The 23874-nt window shown below is 38.4% G+C and overlaps 1 protein-coding gene and 2 long non-coding RNA genes across 3 annotated transcripts in view; 1 reads left to right on the top strand and 2 right to left on the bottom strand.

The window, feature by feature from the left end:
* The first annotated feature begins 7353 nt into the window (after window positions 1–7353).
* Window positions 7354–23874, top strand: part of ringer (tubulin polymerization-promoting protein ringmaker) — a 201585-nt gene continuing 185064 nt past the window's right edge. Inside the window, exon 1 of the mRNA XM_089869885.1 lies at window positions 7354–7550. The gene's annotated coding sequence lies outside the window, so the exon portion shown is untranslated. The remainder of the gene's footprint in view (window positions 7551–23874) is intronic.
* LOC149690361 (uncharacterized) lies at window positions 11663–13102 on the bottom strand. The gene is made up of 3 exons (XR_016383883.1): window positions 12527–13102; window positions 12116–12424; window positions 11663–12015 (listed from the first exon to the last, which is right to left on the bottom strand). It is a non-coding gene; the product is annotated as an uncharacterized LOC149690361 (long non-coding RNA).
* On the bottom strand, window positions 19511–23649 carry LOC149690360 (uncharacterized). Its single transcript, XR_016383695.1, has 2 exons — window positions 22206–23649; window positions 19511–22126 (listed from the first exon to the last, which is right to left on the bottom strand). It is a non-coding gene; the product is annotated as an uncharacterized LOC149690360 (long non-coding RNA).

Raw genomic sequence — 23874 nt, 5'->3', positions numbered from 1 at the left:
TTCATGCAAATTTGTTATGAAGTCACTTGTTAAACTTATACAATGGAATTATGTCAAACCCAAAGGACAGCACGTGCGATATTTTTAGAAGTGCTTGACCCCTTGATTTACGAGGTAAATTATCGATCTCCTTGCATACACAAATAATAATTTTTAAAATTTCATTCGTGGATACTAATTTCATACACAAAATTAAGTTTAATTTAAGTGTTTAATAATTAACAATTTATAGGGTTAAATTTAATACTTAAAGTAAATTATTAAGTTTATTATAGATGGCAGTATAAGCGTTTTAAAAATCCAGCTTCTATATTTTCTTTGCCAATAGATGTCACTATAAGACCGTTTTTATATAATAATAATTCATCCGCTAGTGGCGCTGATTAGACATATGGCCAATTCACTCCTGGATATTAATTTCATACGAAAATTTAAGCTTAACTTAAATGTTTTATAACTAAAAGTTTATAAGCTTAAACTTAATACTTAAGGTAAAATATTAAGTTTTTCATAGATGACAGTATAAGAGTTTCAAAAAAAAATCCTACCAATAGTTTCTATATTTGTTAATAGATGTCACTATAGTATCGTGACCGTTTATATATAACATTAATAATTGCATGGAGTTAAGTTGGAGTGGTAATTAAAATGTCATGGAGTAATAGTATCGTATTGGTAAGGAAAATTTCATGGAGTAATAGTCTGGAGTGGTAATGCAAATTTCATGGAAACTCAATCAGTGACAATTAGTTTCCTAAATACTACTACATTTTGTTATATTAGTCCAAAATATTGAAACACTTTCCCAAAACCCCACAAATATAATTATGTCACTAATTCAATATCATAATAAACCTCATTAATAATTAATTAGGCTTAGGTGTCAGTCACACCTTACGATACTCAAAGTTATCGCGCCAAATTCACTAAATTATCATAAATTAACATTTCAATCCCGAAGCAACTAGACAGGGTGTTTATCCTTTTTTTATTTTGGTCAAACCACAATAATCTCATATCGGATAGCTGTAGTAATACGCATTGTAAAAGCGATTAGTAACGATTAATTTGCCTTATCAAATAGTTTGAAAGACACCGCAACAAGGAGGACGTGTAGCAGCTGGATAATAAATCTTAACAACGGAAAGTTACAATCACGAATTTATTAATTTCTCTCATGAATAAGAAATAACAAACCCAGACGCTTGAGACCAAGGTTGTTTCTACCACTGGGATTTAAATTATACTGGGACTCTTGAACTATTTCTTGTGATTACTCTTTATACTACTATTTTAAACCATGAAGGTGGTAGCTAGAAAGCAGTTCTGGGTCGTGGTTTTTGAAAGATGTCAGAATTAATAACGTAAAAGCAAAAGCAAGCCTCCTTTCTCTAGTCACTACCCTCTCTAAATTAAAACTGGTAAGATTAATTTGCGTTTTGACCCTCCAACCCCTCTCACCCACTTCCTTGGATGGAAACGATGCTGCTGCCCCTGGTGGGAGGAATTTTTAATAACACCAGCCATTATTTATACCGACCAGTTTCTCTGACTATTGATTTTAAAGTTCCACTAGACACGTGCCTTACTGTTCTGACAGTCAAATTCGAAAACCAATTGTTATGTCTTGTCTTTTAACCTCATTTCAACGTATTGCTGTCCATAGACCCCCCGAGTGAAACTTTGCCCTAAGTTTTATTCCTTGTTTAAAATTATTTTGGGTATCAGCTGGTTTGGTTTCATATTGGTGTTAAAATAATGCCAAATTGGGTGTGTTTATTGCGACAGATGAAAGTTTATCTTAATCAATTTTTGAAGTGATGGTAATTGAAAATTTGATATGATAGCCAATCAGGAATTGGAATTTGATGTGGTAGCCAATCGGGAGTTCAAATTTGATACGATAGCCAATCAGGAGTTGCAATTTGATGCCATAGCCAATCAGGAGTTGATATTTGATGCCATAGCCAATCAGCAGTTGACATTTGACGCTATAGCCAATCAGGAGTTGAAATTTGATACGGTAGCCAATCAGGAGTTGAAATTTGATACGATAGCCAATCAGGAGTTAAAATTTGATACGGTAGCCAATCAGGAGTTGCAATCAGCAGTTGACATTTGACGCTATAGCCAATCAGGAGTTGAAATTTGATACGGTAGCCAATCAGGAGTTGCAATCAGCAGTTGAGATTTGATGCTATAGCCAATCAGGAGTTGAAATTTGATATATTAACCAATCAGGAGTTGAAATTTTGGCAGATGCGTTATGAAAGATGGTCAATCACGTGTTATCTTTCTGACCAATTAAATTAATTGAGAGTTTAAGGTGCACGAAAACGTCTAGCGCTCTAGACGTAAAGACGATTCCGGCGACAAAAATCATAAATGCTTTTCAATTTTCATTTTAAAATTAGTCTTAACGATTGATGAGCAAATCGTGAAAGTCGTGCTACACGTTTTGGTAAATTCAGTAAACATCCTAATATTTCTATCTTTTCTTAAGAAAATGTTTTTACTTTAAAATGAAAGAAAATGTTTAATTTTCTTGACGACTAAATTCCTAGAATCATAAAAATAAACACCGAAATTTTAAAAAGGAAACCAAACCCGAACAAAATTAAAAATATTTTGCTCAAAGATGGGTTGAGTTGAGTCTTGAGCCCCAAGAGGGAACCTTACCCCTTTCCTTGCCTCATTTTTAGAAGCAAAACATACATTTAATAAATGACCCTAAAGTAAAACCGAGAAAGATTTCTTACTAGAAATATGTTTCGAAGTTTCGTAAGAAAAATAAGAAATCCTACCAAAAATAAAAAAAAGCTATCATTAACGATGAATGAGCTGTGCCTTAACGCCCTAACCAGCTTCCTACTTTAAACATTGCAAGGAAAACCTATAATTTTCCAAGCTGACGATATAATACCATAAGTTTATAAGATATGTTACATAAGTATGACACTTCCTATACTTCGTAATGCTAGAGACTTACAGCTCGAGATAGCTAGTTCGAGAACGACAAGCGAGAATTGAAGTCCTATTTAGTCTGCTCTAAACCTTTGACAGCGCCTTCAACAGGCGTCTCTTTACCTCGAATCTATGACCTACCTCTATTACTTCATGACAAGCTCCAGTTTGTAACCAGTGACAAACTTATGGAACATATCTTATGATAATACTAAGATGAAAAGTTTTTCTTCAGCTAGACTCCACCAAATATTGCATCAAAGGAAAGGACCTCCTCTTAATCCTTTTCGGGAGATAGGTTAACTCCCTCAAGTAAATAACATAATGCATAAGTAAAGTATTTATTTTTAAAGGTAGAACGAAATGGAAATGAAAATTATCCTGATTATCAAGAGCCCTATAGTTCATGATGGACCAATTTTCCTAGACCATTTTATTTTTAGTACTAGAACAGCCAATTACAATAGACCGAAGTACATTAAATTCGTTAAAGTAGTAGTGCACGTTTTCCTCTTGCGATTCTCCAAGTTAAGTTATGACTTCAGTTGTTCAACATAGTCTGTTTATCATTGGTCGTTTGATGACGGAACACTTCTAATTGGACAAGACCTCATTAAGAGAGAGACAAACAGAGAAAAAGCTATGCATTTTAATTGAGTAAAATATAACATTTTGAATGAAAGGAGAGAGAGAGAGAGCTTTCAGACACACCCTCCCAAGTCTTACCGCTGTTCTGGTAGCCATATTGGTTGCTCTCAGCTTCATTCCTGCTTTAAACCCACCAATATGGCAGCGTAAATTATGTCCCGAGACTCAGCTCCTCATCCAAGTGAAAGTTCTCTATAGTTTAGTCATAATGTTGAGTCAAGTTAATAAATTTAACGATTACTGTTGGTTTCATTCTCCCTTTATTGAGATTTTTGAACTAAAAGGCAGGAGATACTTTAGAAACGTGTTTCGTGATGTTTTGGCTGACAGTTTGGAAGCACGAAGACCCTAATCACGCCAAGGCTTAGACTGCGTTCAGTAACACTCAACGGACAAGAAACCTTTTTCTGTTCATCAAGAAACCGAACTCGTTGAAAGTTACTGAACGCAACTCTAAGCGATCTTCGCTGTACCCTTATCTTTAATATATACAATATAAATATATGCGTTTTGGTTGGGTTTTTCCGACTGCAACTCTTTTCTACCTTAAAACACCTGCCCTTTTTCCCCTAGACCCAAGTTTTTGATCTCATCGTTTATACGGCGTAAGAAAGTGAACGTCTGAACGAATGATGTGAATTTTGTAAGATGTGTCTGTGCCTTCGTAATCCCTTTCCGGATCCACTTTTGATTATCGACTCATCATAAGTTTATAAGATATGTTCCATAAGTATGACAATATCTATACTCCGTAATGCTAGAGACTTACAGCTCGAGCTAGTTCGAGAACGACAAGCGAGAATTGACTACACTCGGTTAGTTTTGCAGTCCATCCTCCTATTTAGTCTCTTCTAAGTCTTTGACAGTGCCTCACCAGGCGTCGCTTTACCTCGAATCTATTACCTACGAGACTTCATGACAAGCTCCTGTTTGTAACCAGTGACAAACTAATGAAGCACATCTTATGAACTTATGACTCATGCCCACTGCCCAGGCGAAATCTTCCTTCGATTTCAGTTTGGGCTGACTGAAGAGAAACGCGAGTTTTGAGACAATGTTAAAAATCCTGTGCCCCAGAGATACTTGAATCATTGGAAGTAATTGTGAAGTTTCAGGAAAGCGCTTGTCTTTAGTCTATGATCTCTTAATACTCTGTGCAAATAAGCCTATCGCGTCACGAAGACTTTGATGAAGGTACAAACGTTTTTCACAATCCAGCATGGAGTGAAAAAAGTAAACAGATTCGATAGCTAGGCCAATTAGCCTTATTCCTGATCAGCGCCACCTACCCATAGCGGCGACTTTGAGAACTACTGTAATCGGAAAGCCAACCAGATGTCGCTAAAATCTGGTGACGTCATTTTTGGTAAGACCCCGAGAGTGCCCGTCAGTGACGTCACCAGATTTTAGCGACATTTGATTGGCTTTCCGATTACAGTAGTTCTCAAAGTCACCGCTATAGGTAGGTGGCGCTGATCAGGAATAAGGCTAATTAACTTCAAATGTGTTAGCTAGCTTAGGAACTCGTCTGGGCTTTCACTTTACTGCAGTCCTTATTTTTCCATCATGCATCATGGTCCTTTAACTTAAGTTGCTCAATCTAAAGGGCTTAGCGTTGTTCATCACGTCAATACATTTATTGTACACCACATACGAGGCTTGGTGTGAAGTGTTCTAGTGTATTGGAGGCGCCCTTAAGAGTCTATTGTCTGATACTAAAAGGTTTTCGCAACTTATTAACAAAAACTCGTACGGAAAAACAAAAGGTTTGGGATGTTGTGATGTCGAAAGACAAAACAAAAAAATCGTAACACAATTTTCTCTAAGCCTATTAAGAAGGCTTTTCTTAGATCTAATTTTTTTATCTTTTCGTTTGGAGGATATATAGGAAGACCCATTTTCTCAAAGGCCACGTTTATCGGCGATATCTCGCCAATTCCCAGGCTACTGGCCACTCTTGTACCACCACCGATCTACAGAAGGAAATCAAACGGAAGTGCATCGCTTCGTACAATCATTGTTCATGGCATGAAGTTGTGTTACTTGGCACCTTGGATTACCATTTTTGAGGAACTCTGTTCATTACGGCTGTGTACTCGGAATGGCTAAGCCTACTGTGTTAGTTGGCACCTTGAGGAACTCTTGAATTCATTACGGCCATGTACTCGGAATCACTAAGTCCACTATACAATCGGTTCACGTTATCTTGCTCACATTAAAGGTGGGCAAGAACCCATTTGCAACTTGGGAACTTATGAATAGCAATACTGGGTTTTTAAGAACTCGTAGATTTTACAATCTGCCAATAAGGCTGAGTATATACCTCAAAGCAGAGTTGCGCGCCATTTTGGGGTAGATTTAAATGGAACTCAATCATGTGCAAGGAGCTGTTATGCCACAGGACATGAAAACTCCATTTTGCAAAACACAACACCTCATAGAGTGGTAATGGAAAGGGAGGAGCTACGATACGGGGACGCGACGTCAGTATTGGTATAGTCTAAATTGTATGGCCTGATCTGACTGACGACTTCCAATATGGTAGCCAAAACCGAGAAGAAGAAGAGATAGGAGGGTGTGACATCACGAGAAAGTTCGTGGTAGCAGACTATTTCCCCTTTGTGACAGTTGCCATCATGTCCCCTAAGATCGCAATGTTCAATAACAGTTCATTGTCTTAGCAGACAACTGTGACCTATTGCAACCGCAACCGATTTTGACTTAGTGTTTTAAAGGTCAGCTGACCTTCTAAATAATATACTTCTTGCGCTATACCTATACAACTCTCTAAAAGTGCGATGCTCCTAATGCTTCTTCCTATAAGTTGTCTGTGGTCTGTTAAAGCCAATAATGCCAAAAGGCGGTCAGTGCTGCCAGGAAATGGTTTCCTAATGCTTGTTTCCCCAATTTTCTTCATTGGTTTCAGTTTGGTTAACGAAGAAAATGGTTTTTTAGTCGAGGAATAAGTTCAGCCCCTACTCTATACTCTTTTCTTTGAGTTCTTACTACGGCTTTTAGTAATTAAATTACGCTTTCGGCATCGCGTTTAAAGGTGCAATGAACTGCTGTGACACGAAATGAATTGACTATAACTTTGTCACCGAATGCGTGGTATCGATTTCACGGTGTAAGGCAGCCTTTAAAAAGGATAACCTCTATTTAACTAGACTAATTAGTAACTGGTGATTTATCTCGTGGAAGATCTATTTCACTTTCCCTTTAAAATTTGAAACTCTCTTAAATAAATATGTACAAAACATCAGCGCTGCAAAGAATCTTTCTTCAAATAAAATTTTATTGCAATTTAATTAATACGGAAACAGAATTTTATTTCAAATAATATTTGAAAGAAACACTAGAAAAAACTTAATTAAAAATATTTATTTGATGAAGAAATTTATAAGCTTTAATTTGTATTAATTATTATTAACGTTTATTGTTCAACGTAATTCAAAGGTTCATTTATATTTCATTAATAAATTGTCTTTCTTTTGGGTTTTAAAGAAATAAAGAATCCTTCATAACGAATTGTAAAACTGGGAACTTTGCCAATTAAGAGGGACATGAAATTTCGAAGCTCTGTTAAAAGGCGCGAGGGGGGGGGGAAGGTACTGAACTCGTGCCCTTTTCGCGCCCTTGTTTCAGTGAACCTCTCTAATGAGTCATGTAAAACGTGGCTCTTTAGTGGCGAGGATCTACGGGGTTTTGGAAGTAAAGGCCAAACAGAATCGTCAACGCGGTTTGGATTGCGGCATGTCTGGATGTGTGGAGCTTCGCGAATTAATGAATTTTAAAGAAGATACGCCCGAGGTCGAAGATTTTAGTCGGAATTGTTAAACGGTTGATTGTTTAATATCTGCTACGATGAAGACAACGTATGGACGCCAAGAAATTTAATTCGACACTTGGAGCGGATTATGGCCAAGGATGGAGGAACGGTGAGTGTTTAATTTAATGTTATAATAATTAAGTGGACATTATTTTAAGAAGCAGTTAGCTGCTCGGTAGGTTAGAGGGGGTAAGACGGTAACCTGATAGTGATATGTCATTGTATTTATGGTGTGATAGTTTAGGTTAGGTTTTATTTTAAATGTAGTTAGAGTTAGCTTTAGGCTATAGTTAGGTTATGCGTAGGTTATACTAGAGTTACGTTTAGGCCGTCGAGAGGGGAGGGGGAGAAATTGGCCCAGTTTCGCCTGGACCCGTACGTTCTAAGTTCACGCGACGCGTTTAAGGCTATCTTGAAGTGGGCCCAGAGGGGGGGATTCGCCCAGTTTGACTGGGGCCCGTACCTTCTAAGGGCCCAGGACGTGTTTAAGGCTATCTTGAGGTGGGTCCAGAGGGGAGGGGTAATTCGCCCAGTTGCGCCGGGACTTGTTCCTTCAAAGGGCCTGGAACGCGTTTAAGGCTATCTTGAGGTGGGCCCAAAGGGGGGGGGGAATTCGCCCAGTTTCGCAGGGACCGGTACCTTCTAAGGGCCAGGGACGCGTTTAAGGCTATCTTGAGGTGGATCCAGAGGGGGGGGGGGTAATTCCCCCAGTTTCGCCCGAACCAGTACCTTTTAAGAGGCCGGGACGCGTGTAGGCCTATCTTGAGGTGGGCCTAGAGGAGGAAGGGAATTTGCCCAGTTTCGGCGGGGCACGTTCATTCTAAGGGGCCTGGAGCCGTGTTGGGCCATTTTGAGACGGGCATAGAAGGGGGGGGGGTTAAATTCGACCCGTTTTGCCGGGGCCCGTACGCGTGTAGACCTATCTTGAGGTTGGTCCAGAGGGGAGGGAATTCGCCCAGTTTCGCTCTCTTGCGGTCGACCCGCACACTCTCTCGACGGTACTATATGCTAGGGTTAGGTTTAGGCGGTATGATAGTTAAATGGGGGGTGGGGGGCTCAGGTTGCTGTCTTCTAGCCGTTGTTCTGTTATTAGAATTTAATTTTAACTGGTACCCAGAAACGTTCCTCTGTACGGTTCGTCAAAAAGTAATATTTTGACATCACAATTTCACATAAATTTAAATTTTACTGTATCTGTTAACCTTATTTAATTGTTAAATACGTGACAGTATGTATTACAAAGTCATACCACTACATCTCCTATCTCAGTGTCATCCCCCTTTCCAGTGGGATACAGTATCCTAATTAGAAAAGCGCCCAAAAGCAGGGGATACATAGTCTACTCCCCTCTCTTTGCCGATATTACACAGTAGACCATTCCGACTTTAATAAAAGGGTGTATGAGTATTGGGACAGACAGGGGAGGAGATTGATGCATCATCGTCTTAGCGCGGGCTCTCGTGATTTTAATAGACTACAGCGCAGGCTTCAGAAAGCTAGAGGAAAGGCAGAATTTTACCCCCTCTCTGCCGATATTACTCATTAGACTATTTCGACTTCAAGAAAGGGGGGTAGGCAACGATCAGTAAATTGAGACAGACAGGGGAGGGGGGATGCGCGCGCTCTCATGATTTAAATAGACAACAGCGTAGGCGCTCTCAAAAAGCGGGATGAAAGGCAGAATTTCACCCTCTTGTCGTCCCCTATTCCAAAGTTCAAACTTTGTTCATCTCGGTGTACATGTACAAAGTAGAGAAACGTTAATCATGCAGCACCCGACAACCCACCTCGCGTCCAAGTCAGAGTTACCACTTACCAGACCTTGATTTACTTATGAGGTTATATGAATTTATGGATCTTTATCCTTACCTGAGCCATAACCAAACCTGAACGTATCCTTACCTGAGCCCTAACCAAACCTGAACGTAACCTTACCTTATCCCAGCCAAACCTGAACATGACCTCACCTGATCCCAGCCAAACCTGAACGTGACCTTACCTGCTCCCAACCAAACCTGAACGTGGCCTTACCTGATCCCAACCAAACCTGAACCTTACCTTACCTGATCCCAACCAAACCTGAACGTAACCTTACCTGATCCCAACCAAACCTGAACGTAACCTTACCTGATCCCAATCAAACCTGAACGTAACTTTACCTGATCGCTATCAAACCTGAACGTAACTTTACCTTATCCCAACCAAACCTAAACGTAACCTTATCTGAGCCCAACAAAACCTGAATATAACCTTATCTGAGCCTAACCTAACCTGCACCTAATTTTACCTAAACCTAACATACTATGAATAGTATGAGGGCTCAGGTTGCCGTATAACGCCCTTGGCCGAATACTAATCTTGCTCCCCCTACCTTTTAAACAATATCAGTATCAACAGCAAACAGCTGCCACAATGCATTCCTTCGTTGGCAGAATTCTGGCCTACCTTTTATGCTAATTTGGCAGAAATTCCTTTTGCAAATTTATTTTCGTACCATTGAAATTTAACCCAAGCCCAAAATGCAACGAACCCTTTAGCCAAGGAACGATTAACAATGCCCTATAATCAATACCCGCGGTAAGATCCTCTGAAACCAAAACTACGCGGAGTAACACAACTATGCTAATATTCGTAACGATAAATTTAATGTGTACAATCTTAAGGTGAACGTAATATCAGAAGTAAATAATTCTGGTAATATTTAATATAACTACAAAACAAAATAGGCAAAATTTACATAGAAATGTTGGAATGGGGTATTCAATTAAAGGGATACCCCAATACCTTCCGAAGTGTGTAAACTAGGAATTCATATATTTAAAAGAATGTATAACAATAGAACCATTTCAATAGCGGTTAAAAAGGAATATCCGGTATGTGTATCCAAAGTAATGAAATCCGTGATCAATACCATAGCTTTAAGTGTCCCTTTTTAATCCTTTCAACGTGGACTCATAGCTATTGCCAGAAGTATATAATACTTCTTTTCGAGAGAAGTGTACCACAAAGCGGGTTAATTTTAACATGATTCTTCCCAACATCATTTTACATTTGGAGCAAGGTTGAACGATAAATAGTTCCCTCGTCATTACTCTATTAGCCCTTATTTGCCAAGGCGCATGCGCTTGTGCGTTTTTGTCCCAGCTGGTCAAGACAATCAAGGTTTGTGGGTTGATTGCTGAGGATTTAGTAAATACCAAACAGTTATAGAATTCACCCCCACGGTGCGATAGTTACCCATCTGAAGTTTGATGAGCGGGAGAGCAAACAAAAAGGTGCATGAGCCTGGGAAGAATCATGTTACATACATAACTAAAGTATTAAGAGGATACAGAGTGTCATCCTTCTTCTATTATCCCCTTCTGCTATTACGTTCTTACACTCTGAACTGTATATCAACACCTTCTCACCTTGTGCCCCCTAAAACCCTGGGAAAAGAATTTTGTCTAGTGAGTGAGGAGATATTTCTACTTAAAATGCAAATGAGGCAAGAATTTTGGTGCAAATTCCCCTTTTTCCTTTGTACCGGGGCTCTTTTACTCTCTCGAGAAAGTCTCGCATACATTTTCCACGCGTCATATAACAACTCCTTTATAGGCGAATCAAAACCAGGAATTTTTGCATCCGCACTGTAACCGTTGGTGGAAATATATTTTTCCGGGTTTTTATTTTTTTTGAGACATTATGTTTCATTTGGAAAATGAACTATAAGCCAAACGGAGACTATAACTGAAAGTGAACATATTTCTTACTGTTGATTTTCATTGCGACTGATTTTAATCTGAATGTTTTCGACGTGGTTCCACTTAAGGGACCTTGTTCCGAATTATTCCAGTTGGTCAACTCTTTGTTTCCTTTTTTGTCTACTGTGTAATCATTACAATTCAGGAAGCGTATCTATAGTTTTAATCAGTAAATTACTTGTTTTAGTGTTGGGGAATAAATTAAATTAATGTAATTTGTAATTTGTTGTAATTTAAGATTATAAATTCGGGTTCAGGACTTCGGGGTGGCATAAATACTAAGTCATGCCATTTCAGGATGGTTACGTTAGCTAACTGTAGTTTTAATCAGTTAATTACAGATTTCAGTTTAATGGGAAAACATTAAATTACAATTTTGACGGTAATTTATAGTACTTTAAGGTTTAAAATGAAAGTTATGAGTGGCAAAAGACTAAAGGTTATTGACAAAAATTATTGGTAAATTACCATGGTAAACTTAAGGCACGTTTCGATTGGATATTAAATTTATATTACCATGGTAAACTTAAGGCGCTTTTCAATTGGATGGCAAAATATTACCATGGTAAAATTAAGGTACCTTTTAAATGGACGGAATTTTTTTTTATTACCATGGTGAAATTAAGGTACAATTTAATGGGGCTGTAAATTACCATGGTAATATTAAGTCGCAATTCAATTGGATGGTAAATTTAGATTGCCATGGTAAAACAATAGTACCCTTTTTTTTACCATGGTAATATCAAGGTTCATTTTAATGGGACGGTAAATTACCATGGTAAAATTAAGGTGCGTTTTAATTGGACGTTCAATTACTGACTTCAAGTCCTCCTAAATGCAGATAAGAAATTGGATTTATTTCGATTTCTATACTTCTAATTTAAGACAACATTGAAAAGGCTTTTCTTCGAGAATCGAAGTAGATACGTACCTTTAACTACGTTACTATCTCCCGGTGAAAAATTACACCCATGGTTGTACAGGATTATATAGCTTCTTTTCTTCGAGACTGGTCGGGAATGCATTACCATAAACATGGGTAATAAAAATTTAGGATTCCCTTCACCTTTTTGGCGCTTACTTTCTTTCTGGGGTTCTACCACTACCACACCACACACCCTGGCTGGCACTGCCCCGAAGATTTATTAAAAGGGAATGCCTGTACATACATATATTGTCGTACTTGTATTAGGCGAAGGATTATGAGCCTTAAGGAAATGGTAACCCTTTAGCTGTAGCCCTTCAAATATTGGAAATGATTTAAATAAGAAATTCTACACTCTCCAGAAGAGCGCTCCTTTTCCACGCTGAATTTATTTATTGAATGAAGAACCTTCCTTACCCGGAATCTAAAATTTCTTCTTTTTTTCTTGGGTGAAATATGTTACGCTCGGATCGAAGTTTTTAAAAGGAAATCTTTGGAGTGTTTGGATATATTTTTTGGAGGAGAGAGGTGGTTGGTGAGATCAGGGAGGATAGAGGTAAGACGGAGCCGTAATGATGATGGGCGATCTGCGGAAATGTATGATGTATCCCAGTGTACCTTGCGCATGTATGCCCCCTACCCTTCGGTAGGCATTTGTTGTACCACCATTGTATTTGTATGGGAACTGGTTAGCTTCGTTTTTAAGACACAGGGGGCATCAAATACGTTTCCGTACCCTACGACCCTACCGAAATGGCACTAAGGATGCTGGGAGGATTTCGTTGTTGACGTAGATGGGGTACTGCAACGTTATAGGTATGGGGGTTACTGTTCCGTCCCTCTTTCCTTCAAGGTGAGATGGCGTTGAAATGTTTGTGGACATGGGTAGTATGATAGTCTGGTCCCAGAGTACCTTGCGCACGCTCCTATTTTTGGTAGGGGATTATAAAGCACTGCCACCTACCGTTGGATTTGTGCTCCCTGCCGTCATTTAAAAATAGAAGCTACTTTTCCAACGATGCTGGGAGGATTTCGGTGCCTTTCGGCAGATGGGGGTATAGGTATGGAGATTTCTACTCCTTCTCACCTCTCTCCTTTAAGGTATATGTAAGAAAAGGACAAATTTTAAGCGCAACAGGGAATTTCACCCAGCTATGCCTTCTTAAAACTACAAGACCTTATTAGAATTTTTTCCCAAATACTTACTCGATAAGTTTTAATGTAAGTATAACCACGGGCTCGTGGTATAACGCTTCTCCAAGGCCTTAAGTATATAGGCCAATTGATTTAGACTTTATTTTATTGGCATAGATCTGTTTTTAAAATCAAATATTATTAGTAATATCTTTAAATCCCATTCCCATTTCAAACCTTAACCAAATACAGACTCTGTTTTATTTAATCTCCAATTTTTAATCCTCCCAGGCTAGAAAAATTTAAAAAGAAATCAAATACCGGAAGTAATATTTCAAACACCGGTATGGGTTTAATTAAATTTGCGATTTGAGACGAAAAAAAAAAGAATGTAAATTAGCCTAAACGTTAATTTAGTTTCATTTTTATTATCACTTTTTTTCCACCCACCCTCGAGCTCGTGTGTGCCCTTATCTAATTTGAAAAATACTCGTTATGCAAATTTTGAAAGTTCCCTAGCTACGCGATTCTCTGCCCAAACCATAAGTTTATAAGATATGTTCCATAAGCATGACACTACCTATACTTCGTAATCTTAGAGACTTACAGCTCGAGCTAGTTCGAGAACGACAAGCGAGAATTGACTACACTCGGTTAGTTTTGCAGTCCATCTTAATTCCTATTTAGTCTATAGTAAGCCTTTGACAGCGTTTCACCAGGCGTCGCTTTACAAGTGTCTCTGTGACCTACGTCACTTCATGACAAGCTCCAGTTTGTAACCAGTGACAAACTTATGGAACGTATCTTATGAACTTATGCCGAAACGAAGTTTACGAATCGATACTTTAATTCCCAAGAGATCGTAAAAACTTCTTAAATACATTTTCTACCTCGGTAAGTGAAGTGAAGCAAATTTTCGCGCTTCTGTTTTTTTTTTTTTAAAAAAAAGCTGAACAAACACGAGTTGAGAGACACTAGTCCCAATTTCCAAGGGAATATTATAATGCTTCTAAATTAAGTTTTTAAGAATCTTCTAAGCGGTTTTCATTTTGGGTTAATGAATTAGAAAATGGAATTAGTCGAACCCGTGCATGATACAACTAATGAAAGTCTGAATGATATCAGAAGTTCACGAGATATGTGCCATAAGTTTGTCACTGGTTACAAACTGGAGCTTGTCAATCATGAAGTGAGGGAGGTAGGTCATAGATTTGAGGTAAAGCGACGCCTGGTGAGGGCGCTGTCAAAGGATTAGAAAAAACTACATAGGAAGATGGACTGCAAAACCGAGTGTAGTCAATTGTAGCGTTGTTCTCGAACTAGCTCGAGCTGTAAGTCCGACTCTCTATCATTATGAAGTATAGGCAGTGTCACACTTATGGAATACCCCAATAGCGACCTCGCCCCTGTGTGTTGGTTTCTCTGTTTGCAATTTCCGAATTGGTCTCTACATAGTTTACAGACTAGGAGGATTCATATCATTTATTACGAAGCATAGCTAGGGACAAACTTATGGAACATATCTTATAAACTTATGATAATATACTTTACAACTTTTTTTCGATATTAAAATCTGGAAAACAGGATTTTAAAATTGAGTTTTAAGTTTTCATTTGATCATAATGGTAAAATACGAGACAAATAAACATAACTGTAAACTTGATCCTTTCTTTTCTTATATTGTTAAGAATTTAATTTGTAAAGCATTTGTTTAAATCAACCACGTTTGCAAAATTTGTGAGGTGAAGAATAATTTAGGAATGTTTAGGGTAGGAAAGAGACAATATACTTTCTCGATTCGACGACTCGAGCGTCTTTATTGATTTTTGGTGAGAAATTTCATAGCGTAAAGGAATTTCTAAAACATTTGATGAAAAAAATGTGAGCGCCAGAAAATGGAGATGTAGGCTTCTAGAGTAAGGGGTTATAGTGTGATATTTCCGCCTCCGGATTTCGAAGAATGCGCCAACGCAGCCTAAGACGGTGCGCAGTGACTTTACGATTATAACCGGGACTAGATTCGTCCATGTTTTCCACAGTGTTCTTCCTCTCGAACATAAAACCGTATGCACTAATCATGCGATATCGCAATTGTATTAGTTGCAATGGTTGTTTCTACTAGTATTGATGATATGTTTATATACCGGGTGTTTCAAAGAAAAAATGGTGGGACCACGAAGTACATTTCTATGGACGATTTTGAGCGTTGCCTACGTTAATTTAAGTTGCCAAATTCTCTCACATGAGGCGCTATTAGCTGGACCTAAATAATTTGTAATGTTCATTTTCTCGCGCTTGGAATTTGAAATGTTAATTTTCTCACGCTTGTAATTTTAAATACACATTTTCGCGCGCGTTTTGGTCCAGCTATCAATGAAATCTCGCGCTAAATTAGGGAGAAAATAAGAAGTCGAGTTTCTTAAAAGTCCCCCCCCCCCCTTCGAAACTACCGTGCACAGGCCTTGATTAACGTAGGCAACGTTTTGAGACTAGAATGTAACTTCCATGACAGTTTGTTCTAAAGGTCACCGTTAGTGTTTTAGGGATGGCCCCTTAAATTTAATTAAGAAACTGAAAGACAATGATTTTTAATTTAATTAAGGGATCATCTGTAAAACAGTTCAATCATTACTTGTTAACGGTGTCCCTTTGGGTCAAGATGTCATAGAAGTTACATTTTCGACTCAAATTTGATTGGTCATGGAACCCATTGTATCCTGGTCCTACTCTCCCATTTTGCAACACCCTGTGTATAATCACAAGTAATACGACGGGAGTTGCTGTAGTAGCACGTGGTATCACATGACGTGATAGTCTATTCTTAGCTTGACAATCTGAACGTCGGACTGTCCGGCATCCATTCCTGTCCTGTAGGTGTTGAGAGTCCGTAGGCGATGCCGTCCGATGGCCATTTCTTTCATAGGAAGCAGTGCCAAGAAATTTAGAGATAAAAGATGTCTTCCTGTTCCATGACGCGACCCCCATTATAATATATCATATTTTTCCTGTTCTCTCGTACATACTGCATTGCAAGATTGCTATTGGTGCAATGGCGTCCTTGTTTTGGTTTTTTTTTGTTTTGCCAACGTAACGCAAATTGCGCCTAATATTTTTGTCTCTCTTGCAGTACAGGGAGGGACCAATGTAATGAGGTTTATAATCGTAAACCGCCCTATGTTTACTGCCCATATCTCCTTTTAACGAACATACGCGGTCTAAAGACGCCATATCCGAAGTTGATTATGTTGATTTTTTTCTACTGTCAATGTCTTTTTTAATGTCCACTTAAGTTGACGTAAAGCGCAACCATGCTGGTTGGTTTATTGCGAAGGTAAAGCTAGAACCTACCATTATTACTGCCAGAATATTGGTAAGACCAGAAGTATATGATACTTCTCACCGAGAGAAGTGTACCAGCACAAAGCGGGGTAATTGTGACATGATTCTTCCCAACATCGGTATTAACAATTTTTATAGCAAGGTTACTAAACCGAATCACATACGCTATTAGCGCTTAACTATTTGCCAAGGCGCATGCATGCGGTTGTGCATAGATTTTTGTCCCACGTCAAGAAAATCAAGGTTTGTGGCTTGATTTATTGGGATTTAGTACCAAACAGTTATATAATTCACCCTACCATGCTGTGCGATAGTTACCCATCTGAACTTTGATGACCAGGAGAGCAAAAACAAAAAGGGTGCATAAGTCTGGGAAGAATAATGTTACATAACTAAAGTAGTAAGAGGATACAGAGTGTCATCCTTCTTCTATTATCCCCTTCTGGTTTGGTAAGACTTAGAATGGCGTTAAGTGCAACTACTCATCCGAATGAAAGATCTCTATAAACCCACGACGACTCTTGAGCCATCATATTGCGGCACCATGAAGATTCCCTGAATCCCACGGACTGTCTTAATCTTAATAATGTTAATAATACCGTATGTAATTGCACATTGTATTTACATGGAATTAGAAGGCAGCCATCGGGCTCTTCTCTTACTTTCTATATTGTATTCAGATTAATTCTTTCTTAAGCAATCTTTTGCTTGATCGTATCCTAAAGATGACCAAATCAATTTTTGCGCAACTTTCCTTTGTAGCTTACGTATATATTCTTTGGTGATGCGGGGGCACGGATTATTGTTAGTTTTCCGTAACTCAAAAGAGACGTTATATCACGAACTAAGAAAAGGAATATCATATTTTGTTCGACGAGCGTCGTCGTCGCAGCGCGTTCTGGCGTAAAATAAGAATGCACGCGATATTATATTGCAACTTCGAATGTCGGCTTTCCCGCCCTTATACTTTTCTATATGACATCCTAAGTTTATGGCGATAAGACTGCATTTTTCAACGCCCAATCTAACAACCGATATTGTCTTTTCACTGCCTCGCCACAGTGAGCCCTGATTCGTCCATTGTCGCCATTAGAGCGCTGGTTTTCCAATAGACCCAACCAATAAATAAACAAGTTGGGCTGGTCTCGTCCCCATGTAAGGGTTAGGATCACGTGACTAACAAAGTTGACTGTAGTACCATCTGTCGTTGAGCGACAAAAACAAATCTCTAATTTTTCTGATTGGATTAGAGTCTGACTCTTGGAGTAAAACAGGTTCTGCGCATGGCAAAATCCAGCCAATCAGGTTATCCCTTTTTCGCCTCAAAACCCAAGCACAACATCTGAGCCGTTATAAAAATTCAAAAGATTTGTTGTTCCAAAAAGTTTGGTTGGATTGAAGTACATCAGTTTGTCCTTTTGTAAGATTTTGAGTCGTGATATAGTGATAAGGGCCACCGTGTTCAACTTATGATTGGAGTGTTTGTTAGATGACCCCTTAAATTATGTGAGAAACTGAAAGACAGTGCTAATTTCATTTAATTAAACAGTCCTATCCTAACTTGTAAATGGTGGCTCTCAGGGTAAAATGACACAGAACATTGTCGACCATGCAGGTCCGGATTAAGGGGGCGCGAGGTGGTACTGACCACCGGTGCAAGGCTTGTTGGGGGTGCATTGAGTTAAACTATTCCACCCTAGCGACATTTGCTGTTCCTTTTTCTTCGGATTAAGTGGACGCATATTATCTCGGGCCCTGGGTGCAAAATTGCTTAATCCGGCAAAATCGACACAAAATCGATCATATAAGAACTCACTGTGCTTTGGTAATACCACCTTTTTTGGAAAACTCGGTCTCTATGGTTACGTTGAAACCTTAAAGGACACTGGTAAAGTAACTTGGTGGTACCAGGTACGAACGTGGTTAGCTATGAATTGTAGTATTTCAAGGTCATGAGGTATGAGCTCGTGGAAACCATAGGTACGTTCTCAATCGGGTCATTCATGACTTTGCGTCACGTTGAAGTCTTAGTATTGTAAGCTTATGATGTCATATGCCGTTAGTCTTTGAAATGGAGACACGAAGGCAACGTCGTATGCCTAGCGAACACTGCAGGCATACTATGTCCACCCCGCCGATTTTCTTATTGACTGCGGATACTTATTCAAGAAGAAAACAAAAATCTACAGCACATAGAGAATATTAGAACAGCTTGCCCTAAGCAGATGTTGCGACTAAAGGTTCCCCCCCCCCTTCCCGGGTTCAGGCAAAACTTATATATTTTTGACATAAGTCCGCTCCCCTTGCATGCCGTTGTCCCTTGCCTGAACAAAACTCTCAAATTCCGGACTGAATTTTATAATAGTACTTTGCTGCCTCACTTTGACATATTTTTTAGTTTTAACCAAATTGCCTAAAATGTGCAGTGCAGTACGAACTAAGACGATGTAATCTCTTCGATATACAGTAATAGAGTAACAAGAGTATTGTACAGGGGGTTTCTGAAAAGTTTGCCAGAAATTACAGAGCATCTGATGTTCTTTTGTGCGATTTCGAGTCGAAAATGCATGTTCAATGACATTTTGACGTCCGGGTCAACGTTTTCACTATTTTACTTATGACCCCTTAAATTTAACATAAGAAACTGAAAGGCAATGGTTTCTAATTTAATTCAGGGGTCATTTCTAAAACACTCCAAATTATAACTTGAAAACGGTGTCCTGGACCGCAAAATGGACATAGAACATTATTGACTCGAAATCGCCCCAATTAACTTCTGATAGATATTTCTGTCAGAAACACCCTGTATAATCTTTGAAATAAGTTAAATCATAAAACTTAATGCGGTCGTCGCCTAGGGACTGAGTGAAAATATAAAATTCACTTTTTCGTTTTGCTTCGAGATTTTATGATTCTCACAGGCATATGTTAGAATTATTGTTCTATTTTTATTGAAACAACTCATAAAATGTACGACATTTCAAATCGGAGCTGTCTTTCTGAAGTATTAAAGAAGATATCAAGTGATTAAGTTAACTGCAAAGTAGACAAGGATCAGGAAATCTTTTAGTTGTACAAGGGAATTGATGAAAAGTTTGTTGTTCAATAGTGAAGAAAACATATTGGGGAGTGGGAATGATGCGGCAATGTAGAGTCCCAGTGTACCTCACGCACGCCTCAACCCTTCAGTAGGCCATTGTTAAGTGCTGCCGCATAGTGCCATTATATTTGTATCAGAACTAGCTTCTTTTTTTTTTTTGAGACACAGGGGAAACGCTGAGCATACTGGGAGGATATCGTTGTTGCATGCCGTAGATGGGGGTACAGACTTCAACGTTATAGGTATTTGGTTTCCCGCTTCATCCCACTCTCCTCCAAAAATGTATGAGAAACTTCCAATATGTAAAATAAGAAAGTCACTTTGTTTTATGAAAATTCTACGTGTCTTTTTGTCCACTTCAGCAATGTTGTAATCTTGAACCCCCATATGAAAAAAGAAAAAAAAAATCTAATATTAGACAGATGCCCTAGTTCTTCGCCTTTCTTGAAAAATATCGTATTTTTCGTATATTTCTTATAAATTCTTTCCCCATTGTTTCTATTCTATACTATACTATATGGGCATAAAATCTGGCATATTTTATGCTAGGTATGTACATAATGGTAGCCTGTATAATACAGATGGCAAATATAGGCTCATCGCCTTCGGGAGATTTAGGAAAGAACTTAGGCTCTCAGTCAAAGCATAAACTTATAATATCGTGGATAAGTATATATATATGTTTCGGAATCATATTTTCAACGAGCAGGCGTTCTGTATAGATGGGATGATGGGTGGCGTCCAATGGTAGTCTATTTCTCTTAAAAAGGTGTCACCTGATGGCGAGGCAATATCTACGAATGATTTTAAAAATCAAATTACTTTGAGAAATCGCAGATAATTTGGAATTCGTTAGAAAAATTCCCGTTGCACATGCGCTCCCTGTCGAATGAAATTTAGCGTGAGATTTGATAAAAATTGCTCGCGATGTTACAATCATGGCGCGAGATATATGAATTGTGTCACGTAAATATTGTTAACAAGAAGGTAGGGCGACAGGTGATTGGTTGGAGGGTACACATTCGAAATTATCTATGATATCTGCAACTAATTTGATTTTTAATATCATTCGGAGGTATTTCCTGGATGTTTCACTACGCAGATTGATCTTATAATTAGTAAAAGAATCGATAAAAATCACTTGGTTTTTCTTTTCACTCTCCCTTTAACCCGACTTGACTAGGGAGAAAGAAATTCGCAATAGGGCATGGCTCTATTTTATTCCAAAAACCTTTTATAGAAGATGGCGCCACAGTCTCTATAATTTTGTCTCGCATGGACACTGTAGACGTCTAGAGCATTCTCATACTTATGTAGAGTATTATAGGGCTATAGTAAAAGAGATCAGGAATAACATATCTCGGGGTAGAGTACCGGCCATTGGAAAGATGTATGGTTATAGGCTAACACATTTCAAATATTGAGTGTTATGATTATGTATATAAAGAGAGAGTGTATACTACATTAGAAGTTAGATGAAAAAAATAGACTTTGAGAAATACCTTCCATATAGGCCTAATTATCATATTTCGTGTAGTTTTGACGTGTACCAGAACAGAGCTCACGCGAAGTAGGTCTATCTTCCTTGTTAGGGTATAAGTTCATAAGATATGTTCCATAATAAGTTTGTCACTGGTTACTGAGAGCTTGAAACGTCATACATTCGAGGTAAAGCGACGCCTGGTTTTGGCGCTGTCAAAGACTTAGTACAGACTAAATAGGAAGATGGAAGTCCTGCAAAATTAACCACCGAGTGTAGGACTTCAATTCTCGCTTGTCGTTCTTGAACTATCTCGATCTGTAAATCTCTACCATTACGAAGTATAGGTAGTGTCATTCTTATGGAGCGTATCTTATAAACTTATGGTTAGAGTGGTTTTGTTTCCCAGATCATGGAACAAACCACTCGTGAAAAGTAAAAAAAATGATGTCTTGAAAAACGTTTGAAGTAACTTGAACCGGAAAATTATAATAACAATATTAAATTTCGTGTTTGAATTAACCTCAGCCTTTGAAATTTAAAATGAATCCATTTCAAGTGTAAAATCAGGTCAAAAATGTGCCTTGACCTTTGAACTATAAAATGTCCCGAAGTAACATTGTTTTAAATGAACGAATCCAAACTGAATTCCATCGATTTATTTTAATCGATGTAAGACTCGGGAAATATCTCTTTTTCTTGTAGAGAAAATTCGATAAAACTTGAAAGTTTTTTTCAGTAGTTTTGACAGGCCACTTCCTATGTATTTTCATTTTCAATTTTATCTTTATGTCTAGACTAAACAAAGAAAGGGTTAAATATAAAAAACAACAAAATAATTAAAGAGAAAAAAAATCGTAACAGTTTTCTTCAATCTCATATCGAGTTTCATCATAAACCTGTAGATCCTGCCAAGGAAATTTTCTCACACTTTTTATAAAATATATTTTTCCTGAACGTATAACTTGAAAAAAAAAAAATATTCCTTGGCATCTTTTAGTTCCTTCCTTTAGTTTTCATCCATTATTATACAGGGACTATACCTTATCTCTCTTGTCTCAGGAACCAATAGGGGTACGACCTAGACATAAGCCCTGGGACTGAGAGATAAAAAGAAGCCAAACAGGAGCCTTAGTATCTATTGGCTCAGAGCCAAAAGACAAACTTTATATGCCCTGAAGAAAAATCGAAGTATCGGGTAAAAATCTGTTGGTCCACACAGTCAAAATGATGAGCAAAGAGAGAGGGGTGAGATTGTGTATTCGCTTGCAAGCTTGGAAGGAACCAAATACGGGGTTGAGGGAACGCGTATTCTATACAGGGTGTTTCTGATAAGTCTGCCATAAATTAAAGTCGAACCAAGAAGTGATATCTAGTTTATTAGGGAGAAGGTATAAATTCGCCACATTTCTAGCTTTATCTCCAGTCCAAACGTAGGTCCTGAGTTAATCCCCGGCTCTAAATTACAACCAGCATCTCATTTGTTCTTGAAAACTCACGTCAGCGCGACGTGAATGACGAAAATTACGTATTTTCCGACTGAGGAGAGACGAAATAGCCCAGCCTCCTTTTACGTCCCCCCTTCTATATTGAAAGGGGGACTGGCGCGAATATTTAGGCATCTTATACCTTTTTCCTAATAAACTAGATATCACTTTTTGATTAAACCTTAATCTTGAAGAAGTGTACTATGGGTAGAAATATGGTTACGCTTGTAAAGTAAAGCTCCACACACGTGTGACTATGTCCTGGTTTTAGGGGCAAATCAGTGTTTGGGTTCCCATATCTCCATAACTAAACGTTGTAGCCCCAAGGTTCTTTGATGAAACTTTCCACTCAGTTAGACCCATAGAACACACCCTCTAATTTATGGCAGACTTATCAGAAACACCCATTTATGAGAAACTGACAACTTCTCTAGGTTACGAGCTAAGCCTAACCGGGTTTTCTTGGATAGGGAGAAACTTTTTTAAAAAATCCAATAGTTGAAAGATGTTCCCAACCTCCTTTCAACTTTATCCCCATCGTCCCTCTCTACAACGTCAACTTAAGCTCAAAGTGAAAAATAACTCTCCTAAAGCCTTGGTTTATACTATGATGTTGCTGGTTTGCCTCCATTTTTCTATGGGGGAAATAACCAGGGTAACTTGTGACTAGACTCGAATACTCAAATTGGTATAACGTAGACGCATGTCCAACGTTGAGCTTGAATCGTCTGGTCAGTAGTTGCGTATCTTCAGCTAGCAAAATCAAATTTATCAGGTTTTTATAGCTCAGGATTTGTATGATTTCCAAATGGATCTAAGTCTTCTTAAGATTGGGAGCCTATTTCGCGCGTTATTTGGATATCACTATATTTTCAAACCAGGGATCTTTTTTATCGCAGCTTATACTGGTGTGTGTACATTTTCTGTGTCAGATTTGTATGGATTTTGGGATGAAAATTGTGGTTTATTTACTTTTTTTGCCTGTGAGTGGACGAGATCTAGCCAGCAATGACTTGTTCGACAGAAAGCGATGTATTTTGTATGAGGGCAGTCCTCTTTTAGTAGGCCTAGCATTAGATGGAGTAAATATTTTCTTTGAAAACCTCTGTCAAATATCTACTATGGTTTTGGTTTGGTTCTACTATAGAGAGCTTGGAGATGGGATAGTAGTACGTCACACCCTCCCAAGTCTTACCGCTGTTCTGGTAGCCATATTGGGTGGTCT

The sequence above is a fragment of the Phalangium opilio genome, unplaced genomic scaffold (assembly GCF_054372755.1).
Source record: "Phalangium opilio isolate 3A_F unplaced genomic scaffold, DU_Popi_V2 ptg000031l_1, whole genome shotgun sequence".
NCBI classification, from domain to species: Eukaryota; Metazoa; Arthropoda; class Arachnida; order Opiliones; family Phalangiidae; genus Phalangium; species Phalangium opilio.
Note: the sequence above shows the minus strand (reverse complement) of the source record. Positions and strands in the feature narration are given on the sequence as shown.